General features: G+C 41.4%; 2 pseudogenes across 1 annotated transcript; both read right to left on the bottom strand.

Moving 5' to 3' along the window:
* Positions 1 to 2,292: 2,292 nt before the first annotated feature.
* On the bottom strand, positions 2,293 to 4,630 carry LOC148736217 (beta-1,3-galactosyltransferase 5-like; annotated as a pseudogene).
* A 3,105-nt stretch (positions 4,631 to 7,735) lies between these two features.
* LOC148736216 (uncharacterized) lies at positions 7,736 to 11,911 on the bottom strand (annotated as a pseudogene). The gene is made up of 3 exons (XR_015998646.1): positions 11,826 to 11,911; positions 10,836 to 10,998; positions 7,736 to 8,924 (listed from the first exon to the last, which is right to left on the bottom strand). The product of XR_015998646.1 is annotated as an uncharacterized LOC148736216 (transcript).
* Between the last annotated feature and the right edge of the window lie 274 nt (positions 11,912 to 12,185).

The following is a 12,185-nucleotide window of genomic DNA, read 5'->3' as shown; positions in this document are numbered from 1 at the left end:
AAGAAAATAGAGATTACCATAACATATTGCAGCAAAATCCCAGCTTATCTTGAACCTAAAACTTTACCCTGGAAAAAAAAAACTATACATCCGCGCATGCGCCAAGAGCAAAGTTTGGCACACGAGCCTTCTTTCGCAAAACGACTCTCGTTTCTAAAAACGAGTGTCGTTTCTACAAACGAGTCTCGTTTCTAAAAACGAGTCTCGTTTCTACAAACGAGTCTCGTTTCTACAAACGAGTCTCGTTTCTATTCACAAACAAACGAGTCTCGCTTTAAATCGTTTATCGAGTGACTTATAAATCGTGACGATTTAAAATCGACTGGTTTCCCAGAAAGTGTGAGTGATCGTGATCCTTATTATCTATACGAATTTGAGTTCGTATTGCTACTTTACTTTCGAACCTTCACATGAAATTTTTTGTTTGCTATCTATACAATTAGACAATTCTTAAAGGCTACTGTTGTGGAGTGCCTCTTTTAATGGGTACCTTCAGTTTGCACGATTGTTTAGCTGTATGATGGGAAAATTTTAGTGATAATTATTGTCTGGGGACCAAATCATTTGGCGTTCAACAAACTGGACAGACGGGAAAGTAGGGAGGTATTAAGAGTAGAAGTAAGCATTAAGCCATATCTATGCAAATCAAGTCCAGATGCAAATTTACTTTTTTTCTTGATTGAACAACAAGCAAGAGCAATTTTCTGATTGACAGTTTAAGTGAAGCAAATCGGACACGCACGATACGTTACCATAATTATGACGCCGTTTTCAAATTTTATTCTAAATGTAACTTACAAGGTGTGGCGCACTCTGATTGCGTTGCATCATGGTCGTAAAACAAAAGTTGAGTCGTTTGCATTCGGTCGAGTGAACATCTTTGGTGGCAGCGAGATAGCGTGAATATACTTAGAGTGTACTCAGGATTTACCATCTGTTGCCGTTCTTTCGAAAGAATTATGGACCTGCGCGACTCCCGTCATTCCTCCGTGATGAATTCGTTCTTGGGAGGTAACTGACGAGATTCAGAAAGAATCGAAACTGCAGTCTTGCCTAAGTACCAGTCTACACAAATGGCAGCTTTTACAAACAGCCGATGGCTCTGTGAACAATATCAAATGCAGAAATTACATTTCTAGACGCGAATTATTTAACGAGAATCGACCATTGACACGCAAACGCATTGCAAAGGGACAGAGACCCTCCAATACACGAATTTTTTTCCACCAAGCGTAAATACGGGATTCTTAAACGGAGAAGCCATACGCCTCCTAAGAACGACTTTCTCGCGCTCCACGTTTAACAAAAGCGTACGGAGTTTTCAAAATAGAGGATAACTTGATGAGGGTTTTGAGAGACGAATCTCCGGGGCTATTTTCTGTGGGGTAAAAAGTATACTTACAAACAAAGGAAATAGCACGTATGATGCACGATCCTTCGCAGTAAATAGCGCTATTTATGCAATAGCGAAATTCGGACCTGAATAAAAAAAAATCAGGCCTGTACGGGATTCGAACCACTGACCTCTGCGATACTAATGCAGCGCTCTACCAATTGAGCTAACAAGCCAACTGGGAGCAGGCCGTTCAGTTGCTTCGTAATAAACCCGTGATGACAAAACAGATACAATGAATATATGAAGTTCATATATGATCCCGTGCAGGCCTGATTTTTTTCAGGCCTGATTTTCGCTATTGCATAAATAGCGCTATCTACTGCGAAGGATCGTGCATCATACGTATTTAATACGACAAATATATGAACTTCATATGTTCATTGTAACCAAAGGAAATAGCACTTGCGCAGAGGAAAATATTGCTTTTTGTTATACATTCTCATCCGGGTTTGCCAAACCTCAGGAATATTCAGATGGGGAAATAACACCATAAAGCCAACCCTTGCTATCACATCGGAAAGGAAAGTCATTAAAATATTTTCTGCTAAGAGCTAAACTTTGAGGGCAGAAGATTTTACAAGAGGTCTTAAAAGCGCTTGCAAATGGCAGGAGTCGCACAGTTCTATCAACGCCTTTCCCGCCTACCGGTGTGTCGCCTTGCGCAAGGTAGAATATATATTTGACAAGTGACTCCTTTCATCGGTTCTGTCCTCGTGTACCGGTTCACAAGAGCCGATACAAAAGACCGAACAATACACAGCAGCTAACCAATGACTCCTAAACAAAGAAAGAACAATGGTAATTCCCTTGTGAACCGGTACACCAGGACAGAACCCTTTTCATCGCTCTGAATGTCAACTGTCCTTCATGCAATGATCAAGATAGTGGATTTACCATACAATACCTACGATTACTTTATTTGCTTTAACTTAGGAAAGTAGAAAGCTCTGAACAGCTGCACTCATGATAACTTATGCCGGTAAAATATTGTAGCATCAGATACCCTTAAACCCAAATAGCATACGTTGGAGAGAGATTAGGGACCTTCAGCAACCACGACGGCGACGGCAACGAGGACGTGGGAAAACAAGAGATCTAATTGGCAGTACAATAGCTCAGCACGTGCATTTTGAAACTTTGTACATTTCTTAGCCGTTCTATGCACAACAGAAACGTGAAATCGCCAAAATTTGCGTCGTCTGCCAACCGAAACCGCAACGGCGAATATTTTAACTTCCATTTGGAACTCAAAGGCTACTTTATACGTCATACTGAAGTTGAGCTGTGGCGCAGTATGAGACAGTAAGCTCGTGCAGCTATTTTTGAAATTCTAATTAAGAGTAGAAATTCATTTTTTAATCCAAGTCTTCCTTGGCGTTGCCGTTCTGACTGCTTAAGGTCCCTATTCATTCGAAAAGAACGCGAGCAACATCAAAATGAGCGACACGCTTGAGATGCTCTAACGCAAACTGCGACAGACGTCCCTCGGTATCTGCTGCTAATATCGACAGATATATGACTTGCTCTGATACTCAATCTCATTTTGAGTAAATATTGTGACATTCAGTACCTTAATTTTGATATTTGTCTTTTAAAGCAACGCATATCCAAAATTAAAAAGCTGTAAATAAGCTACGCTAAAACAGGTAACGGATAAAACCGTATGTATTAACCACGCCATTGAACTACTCGTGGAAAATGGTTGAATTAAACATTTTCAGTTGGCACTCTTCTCCAACATCATGTCTGACTAAAGTATCCTTTGTTGGAACACAAACAGATCCACGTGGATGCCACACTTCAAAACCTCTATGATTTGTAATACTTATCCCGTTCTTACTCGCTAGCATGCCAACGTAAACATCGTCCAGTCGAAAGAACGGCAAATAAGAGAACGTGTCAACAAAAGCAGTTACAACATCGTGCGATAAAATATATCCAAAGCCAGGACAAAAATCCGGATATCTCGTCTCGTTATATTCCTCGTAAGTAACCATCCATTTACCTTTCCTATGAGGGCCCATGTTCGCATAATGACAGCCAGCGTAAACTGCTTTTTCTTCGGCGTGGTGGTCGCTCTTAAGAAGAAGAGGACTCTTGGAATATGCACAAACACGTCGTCATCTATCTTCAAAAGAAACGAGAAATTGCAATACCTTACGGCCCATTCGAAGCCCATTTGTATCTTTCGGGTTTGATTCCAGTAGTGGTCGTAATAGTTTGCACGCACAAGGTCTTTATGAGTTTCATCTTCGTCTAGCAACAAGTTTGACACTCCTTCTTCCCGTGTTTGAGCGACCAGAAAAACTGTTGTCCATCGTGGTCTGAAGGCTCTTTCGAAAGCCCATGTCTTGCGAATGTTATTCCTTCTTTTGTGATTACCGGGAGCAGATGAGATAATTATTAGAAGATCGTAATGTTGCATACAAGATCTCCTGGTTATAAGAAATGTTTTGTGACACATTTGAGAAGTAGGAGTTGTTGTGGAGCTTGAGGGTTTTGCATTAGAGTTTGAAGGATCAATTTTCAGCTGCAAATGTCTACCGTCATCTAATTCTTCAGCTGCTTCTTCACGAACGATGTCTGGCAAGAAAGAACCCGTGTTCCATATAAAACCTAGCTGAAAAGATACACAAGCTGTCAGCAAAAGGACTAAAATCCACAAAATCTTTTTTACCCGTTTTCTGATCATTGTTTTCCATTGCCAAGAAGCTAACTGCAGAGGTTATTGACTACAGCGCAGCCGAATATGCAGATTAAGTCGACAGGTCGAGGGCATTTTATGTGCGCATGCGTCACTGTGGTCTTCCGTGTGCTGATTTGGCGCTAAAGGGTGCTTTGTTTACACTTTTTCCACAACTCTCGTTTGAATTTCTCTCCGGGAATATGGGCAATTTCAAATGTTTTCCGGTAGAAAGGTTCTTTGATATCCGTACTTATTTGCTGCGGTTATAGTCGGCTTTCATTGGTCTTTGAATGCCGTCTATCCTTGGGTTTCACCCACGTGACCAATACCTTAGCAACGGTTACTATCCGCCATCTTGGTGTTCCTCGAGCGTAAACAAACCGTATCTAACGAAGAGTTCAGGTGAGAAAGAAGGGATGGTTTTATGCATTGTTGTTGGCTGTTCGAGCAAAAGTGGAAAGCATAAAGACTAAGGATTTTTTCGTATAATAATTTAATAATTTTATTATTTCTATAGCGCAAAATTCATCAAATATATGATCTAATGCGCTATACCTAAGATCATTATAAATCAAGGGGAAGAACAGGAGGAACTAGAAGTTGTTGTATGGTTCGAGGCTTGCGGCTGTTGTAGATCCTCGATTTTTTGGTCGAGCTTTGCTTTGAGCTTCTTAGCCGATGAGAAATCGATGTCTTTAGCCCTCGCATACGGCACTTCATTGACATATGTCGGCAAAATCCATGAGCATTTTACCTGTGTGCAAGCAAGCTTGGGGTGTCACGAAAACTCACACCCCGAAAACTCAGACCTCAGACCTCAGACCCCGAAAATTCAGACCACTCGAAAATTCAAGAGATAAACTCGACTCATGATCACTCCTGGTAATTCCGTGTGTATTTTGACCTTTTGGGTCTTGATCCAACTGAAGCAGCAAAAACAAGGCCGCAAGTTGCACGTTTCGCAAAATCGTCTGATGGTTGAGCATTAAAACATTTTAGAGTGACACAAGACTTCATTTAGCTTAGATTTCCTCCATTTTTCCCGTTAATTTTGAGCTTTTCATTCACAGTTAACTGGATCAAATGTGCTCGCTCCAACACCAAAGTATTAAAATGTGGCGCGATTTTGACGAGCCGAAAGGGACGTTTGTTTACTTTTTTGTACTTCGTCGCAAAGATCCTTGTTGTCGCTCTGTTAAAATTCTTAAATATTTCGCGATAATAATGGATACAAACAGAGACTCGGCCCACCAGTCCCAAAACGAGGACAATTTTGCGACCCTTGGACTAGAGTTCTTAAATGAGGCAGAAAGAGAAAAACAACGGGAAAGAAGACTCGGCATCAGCGCCGTCACGATTCGCTTCACTGAAGAATCACTCTTGATATTGTTGTCCGTCTTTCGCGTCGGATTTGTTGCATTATTCCACCGGTTATGTTATAAAAAATTGGTTCATGCTTTATGCTATGCACTATCGAATTATGGAACACTTCGGAAGCTTGGAGAACACTTCGAGAGATCTGAGTTTTCGGTGTCTGAGTTTTCGTGACACCCAGCGAGCTTGCCATGAATTTGAGTAGTTTCCTCTAACATAAAATAAAACACTCACGATATGTGGGCGTGACTTAGCCAGTCCAGCTTTGCATCCCAAGCAATGGGCTGACAAAATAGCCCCATCGTTTTCGGAAATGACCCAAATGTTCACTAAAGGATCATTCATATGCTGTGAATGCCAAACTCGTGCTCTCACGACATACTTGCCGGCGATTACTTTGCCTACAACTGAGGTTACAAATCCCGACACCATTTGATTAAACGCCTCTAGACTCTTGAACGCCTTGAACTGCTTTTTAGTGTAGAAGCTTGTCTCAAGAACGAGGTAACTCAGCAAGTCCAACACTTACACAGGAGGCAAGCATTTTGAACTGAATTTCTCGGCTGGTATGCTTGCAGGGTCAACCCCGATGACCGAGATCTTTTGCAAACATCTTTCCTTCCAACTCTCTAAGCTTTCGCCATACTCAGAGAGCACTGGGATACCTTACAATAAATGCCAGATACTTTTATCGCTTTTTTCTTTCTGCATATTCATGTAGTTGGCGAAATAATACGGCGATAAGAGAGAGGGCTTCACTATAGAAATCGACTAATTATTCATAAATTTGACACCCGAGGGACACCAACATGGCGGACAGAACTTCAGCAAAGCTTGTGACGTCACCTGAAACCCAAGAATTAGCTTGGTTATTCTGTGTGGAACATTCAACGAGGATAATATAGCGACAAAGTGTTGTAACGAGCTTGAATTTCAAGCCTTTCTTTGAAACTGTAGAAGAATTGAAGCCGTCAAAGCACTGCAACAAGCGAGTAGCTACATGTGATACATTTTTTAGCACCTACGGATGTGATCGAATATTTATATTTTAAGCGAAACCTAGTTGATTTTTGTGTTTTCCGCCAAAAATTGCTATTTCACGGGTCTCTGGATTAAGTTATCTCCAAATCCTGCCTTTCTCCCCAGTGTTTACTGATGCCTAATGTATTCTGGAGTACCTCAACGATATAGCGGGGCGCAATAATTACAACTCAAAAAGATCGCTAGATATGGAAATTTGTAGTTTGTTTCATCGTACATTGTTGGCGGATATTTTATTCACAAAATGTCCAAATGTAGTTTTGTTAACAAAATCGAGCATTTCCTCTGAAAGCTTCACACCATGATATTATCACTCTTACGTAATAGCAAGGGAAAAAATGACTGCAATCAGCCACAAATGTGAATTTTTTTAATGCTTTCAGCTGCTATACTATTCGTTTACAATTGATTGCAGTAATTTGCATAGTACTTGGCTGTAAAGATAGATAGATAGATAGTTTATTAAAACTGCATCGCAGCCAAAGGCTGAATTACGCAATTATTTACAAAAACTTTACAATACTTGAAAATTGAAAAATTAAACGAGACTTACCTGTAAGTTGAAGTTTGATTGGATTTCTATCGAGTCATCAAACTGCACCAAGGGATCACATGAGATAGCTAGACGCATGCGCGTAACCAGTATTTACAGCCGAATGTGACAGTCTGATCACCATGAAGTAGATTGTATAAGAACTGTAATGTCAATAGCATTACAAATAAATGGGTGGGTAAAATCAAATGTAAGTAGGATTTGTTGCCCAAGGGTGGGCGTGTGATCCCTTGGTGCAGTTTGGTGACTCGATAGAATTCCAATCAAACTTCAACTTACAGGTAAGTCTCGTTTAATTTTTTCAATTCTATCTCGTCATCACTGCCCCAGGGATCCCATGAGATTTCAAAGCCAAGACAGTCACATGAGGAACAAACACTGAATGATGAATCACTATAATCAGTTTATTAACTGAAACGTAGTAAGTGAAACAGCTGTACATGGCAAATATCAACTGAGGGTATAAGTATCTTCCCTGCAATAAAAAGCATGAGGAAACGGAGCAATGAGTGATGTAGGTATTACAATCTATGTATCAGTTGGAACCTAAAACACCATATACAGGTGTATGTAACATTAAAGTAATGTTAAGAAACATAAATGTTAAATAAAGTTTCTGTCTAGAGGATGTTTCATTAAGGCTAGTAGTACAAAAAACTATTTGCCAACTAGTCCAATTTCAGGACTAAACAGTCTTGAGAATAGCAGAAGCAAATGTGGAGGATTTCACAGGTTTGTCATAAAACTTATCAAAACATCTCGATGATGACCACCCAGCAGTTTTCAGGATTTCTTGGATTGGAACAGAGGCTGCTTTAGCCTTTGAAGTAGCTGCTGCTCGTGTACTGTGTGGCTTAAATATTGTTGTTTCTACCCTAGCAGAGGTCATGACAGTGCGAAGCCACCTAGAAAGAGTCTCTCTAGACACCCGTTTATATGGCTTAGTAAAACTGACAAAAATTTTAGTTTCCGTACCCCTGAGAGGCTTTGTTCTCTTAAGATATTCTTTTAAGCAAGTACAAACACAAAGGGATGGATTGGCTGGGTATGCTCTTAAAACAACTGTAGGTGCTTTGTAGCCTGGCCTGCTCTGTTTGATATGGGCAGTAAGCAGAAACTCGTAGCCATCAGGAAGTTCTTTCATACAGCCTGGTCCAATATCAACGATGTGAAGACTCTGTCCTCTTTGTGCAGACACCAGAGCTATCAACATAATCAGCTTGTGGGTCAACATTTTGAGGTCAAGGCCATGCATCCACAGGGCTTTTGGAAGCCAGATAATTTAACACTGGTTGAACGTCCCAAGTCGAGTGGTACCGTGGAACGGGTGGTGAGCCTTTGTATATGCCTTTCATAAATCTAGAAACAGGTGAGTGGCAACCAATGGTATTCTGGTCTTCGGAAAGGGTAATTGCTGATATGGCACTACGAGCAGTGTTAATGGTAGTGTAGCTCAAGCCCTTCTCATGGAGGCTGACCAAGAAATCCAATACTGAGGTTAAAGGTGGGTTATAGGGATCAGCCTGTCGTTCACAACAAAAGTCAATCCACTGCTTGATGTACAGTTTATATTGTTTCTGCGTACCATCTGACCATGACTGCAAGATGATTGTTGCAGCCTTCTCTGATATGTTGCGCTGCTGGAGGCTTTTCCCGAGACCTTGCAAGCTATCAACTTTAGCTGCTTGCGAAGGGGGTGTAGAGCATTGTGGTGAGGTTGTGTCAAGAGATAGTCTAGCTGAGGCAGCAACACTGGGTTGTCTATTAAAAGGTGAAGGAGCGTTGTAAACCAAGGTTGTGTCTGCCAGAAAGGGACTAAGATTACACCAGTAGCTTGATCCTGTTCTATTTTTTGCAGACAAGTTGCTATCAGGCTGAAAGGTGGAAAAGCATAAAAATGATGTTCTTTCCATTGCATGAATAATGCATTTACACATTTTGCATGAGGGTCTGGTTTCCAAGACACATACGTAGGTATTTTTTAAAATTAAGTCGGGAAGCAAAAAGATCTATTTCAAAAGGGCCCCACATTTCATCAATGTGATCAAACACATCTGGATGCAGAGACCATTCAGTGGAGGTGTGGAACACTCTAGATTCCGAGTCAGCTACTACATTGATGGAGCCTGGTATGTGGCAGGCACTGAGCCAAAGTTCCCTTTCAAGAAACCACAGCCAAATTTGCCGGGCCATGTTGTTGCAATTTGCAGATTGGATACCCCCCATTGCATTGATATAAGCTACTGTAGTAGTGTTACCAGATTGAATCCTAATGTGCGTCTGTTTCACGTGATGACACAGAGACTTGAGACCTAACCAAACTGCTTTTAGCTCCAGGTAGTTAATATGAAACCCTTGCTCCTTCAAACTCCAAGGGCCACCAGTTTTCTGTTCCCCATACACTGCCTCCCAGCCCTTAGTTGAGGCATCTGTTGTCAGGATCATGTCAGGGTTAGGCTGAACAATCTTCTTAAGAGAAGAGTCCACATTATTTATCCACCAAGACAAATCTACTTTGGCATCCTTAGACAAATATAATGGCCCATCATAATTACCCTTGCTAGCCTGCAGTGCAAGGACCTTATTCTTTTCTAGATTCCTGTAATACAATTCTCCAAATTGCACTGCAGGTAGACTTGAGACTATCAAGCCAATGACGTGGGCAGTTTCTCTGATGGCCACCTCAGTTTTGAGTAGTAAATTCTGACAGGCTATACGTACGCGTGCAGCTTTGGTAGGGGGAAGTCTAATTGTCATAAGAATACTGCTAAGTAAAAACCCAAGAAATTCTATTTCTTGTGTGGGAATAAAAACTGATTTCACAGGTTGAATTACGAATCCCAGGTTTTGGAATGTGTCAATCGTGTCCTGGACATTCCTCTTGCAAGCAGCGTAGTCATATCCTAATAAGAAAGAGTCAACTGTGTGCCCCATGCAAAGATGGCCCATTGATCTGATATGAGAGTAAACAGGTTTTAAAATGGTTAGATATTCTAGTCTTTTCGGATAGGGACGAATAAATGGAGGTCCCGTCTCCTGCAGGGTTGGGGTAGGAGACGTTAATTTCCCACACACGAGATTACTGTGTGATGGATGTCCTCCCCTGGGGTGGGATGGGTGGGATATAGGGCGCACTTAATTTGGAGCCTCGCTCTGTTGTGCGACCCTCACCACACTCTGGTGAAAGTGATTAAATAAAGCCTGGGGGCACAAGCGAGGCCATTGGGTAGACATGTGTATTCATAATAACTCCCTTGCCACTCAAATTTTAAATATTTCCTGTCCTCTTTAGCAACAGGGACAGAACAGTATGCGTCCTTTAGGTCAACTGAAGGCATAAAGCACCCCGGACGCATGAGTTTAAGAGCTGTTTGAATAGTGTCCATTTTGAAATGGTGGTACGAGACAAATTCATTAAGAGGTTTGAGATTTAAAATCATTCTGTAGCTGCCATCTTTTTTAAGCCGCACAAATAAAGTTGAGAGGAGGTCCCCCTCTACATATTCAGTTTGTTCCAAAACTCCTTTACGGAGAAGTGTAGATATTTCATCACTTATTATCTCCCTTTCACCAGGTGAGAAGTGGATTTGTTTTGGTGGGTGAGGTTGGATGGGGGTATTAGCTTCAAACTCAATATGGTAGTGCTTTATGGCATAAAGTATGACTTGGTCATTTGTCAAAGATTCCCCGGAGCCAACATGGTCCTTCAGCTGTCCTGCTGAAAAAATACGGACCATTTGATGCAAATAATCCCCATCCATAAATGATTTAGGATGCGTCCTCACCTGGTTATTGTTTAATCTTTGTTGTTGGATTGGCTGGGTTTTTTCGGGGCACTCTTGTGTCCCCGGCTGTACCCTAAAAAGGGCGTGTCTGAGATGTTTTCTGGCCAGTAGGTGTCCGGTGGTATGGTTTGAAATTTGAGCGTCGAAATTTCTGCCTCCCAGCCTTTAGATAGTTATGGCTGGATGTGCGGGTGTCAGAGGTCCTCTGCATCTGCTGGCCCGCCTTCTTTGCGTCTGCCATATCCTTTAGATGTTTTGATAATTCATCCCCAAAAAGCTTTGTAGAGGGCTTGATGTCCTCTTTGCATAACTTTTTGAAAGGGGGGTTGAGGTCGGGCTTGACTAGCTCTCGTCGTTTCATATTAAGTTTATAATTGGCATTAGCCACAAGGACAATGCTGTCCATGACCTGGTCCAGGACCTGACGGACGTTAGTGGGTTTGCCAGTTTGAAGGTCTTTTACCAACTGGTCCCCCAGAATCGACAGGGATGATAAACCCTGAACAAGCAATTCTTGCACCTTCTGAAAAGCAATTCTTGCACCTTCTGAAAAGCAATTCTTGCACCTTCTGAAAATGAGTGAGAGCATCATTAAAAGAGCATCATTTGTTACAGTGCAACCTGATCCGTCATTGCGTTTAATATTGTATCGAAAATGGCATGGTAGGGGCTCCAGCTGAACGCCAGAAGATTTGAAACTCTTTAGAATCGTAGATTCTCCGCCTCCTGCGCAAAGTGAACTCTTGATACATACTTTCCTTCAGTAGCTGAATTTCTATTTTTAAGTCACATCCTGTAAGATGATAATAACATATCATTTTTCTCCGTCCCCTATCTAATAAAATAGAAGATGATTGTAAACTGTTGTGAGTCTTACGTTTTGAAAGCTGCTTCATATGGCCCGTTACTTCTTATAGTAGTTCTGCTGGCATTAGGGTATCGCAGAGGGTACCACGAAGGAGATCACCAAAACACGTTTCTTCTACATACCACTCATTTAAATCTAACATGCCACGTGAAGTAATATTGACGTTAATTTCTTTCGATCGCCTTAGGTTAAATCCAAGACGGCACATTTTGGGGAAAATCCTTTCTTTCGCGGCGACCTTCCCCTTCCTCGCGCAAACTTTCCGACTAGTTGAAATTAGAAATGTTTCATTTTGAAACGATTGCATTTTAAGTACGATACGATCTGAAATTTATTGTACTTAAATGAAAAACATTTGTCCCGATTTTCGGTGTTCTGTTACGGCTGTTACGGCACTGCTCACATATTTTCCCGTCAGTGTTTGCCGAAGTAAGGTAGAAAATTAAATCTCTCTTATAACTAGAAACAGGCCGTCCATCCTG

The sequence above is a fragment of the Stylophora pistillata genome, chromosome 3, assembly GCF_964205215.1.
Source record: "Stylophora pistillata chromosome 3, jaStyPist1.2, whole genome shotgun sequence".
NCBI lineage: Eukaryota > Metazoa > Cnidaria > Anthozoa > Scleractinia > Pocilloporidae > Stylophora > Stylophora pistillata.
This window is presented reverse-complemented; position numbering and strand designations above follow the sequence as displayed.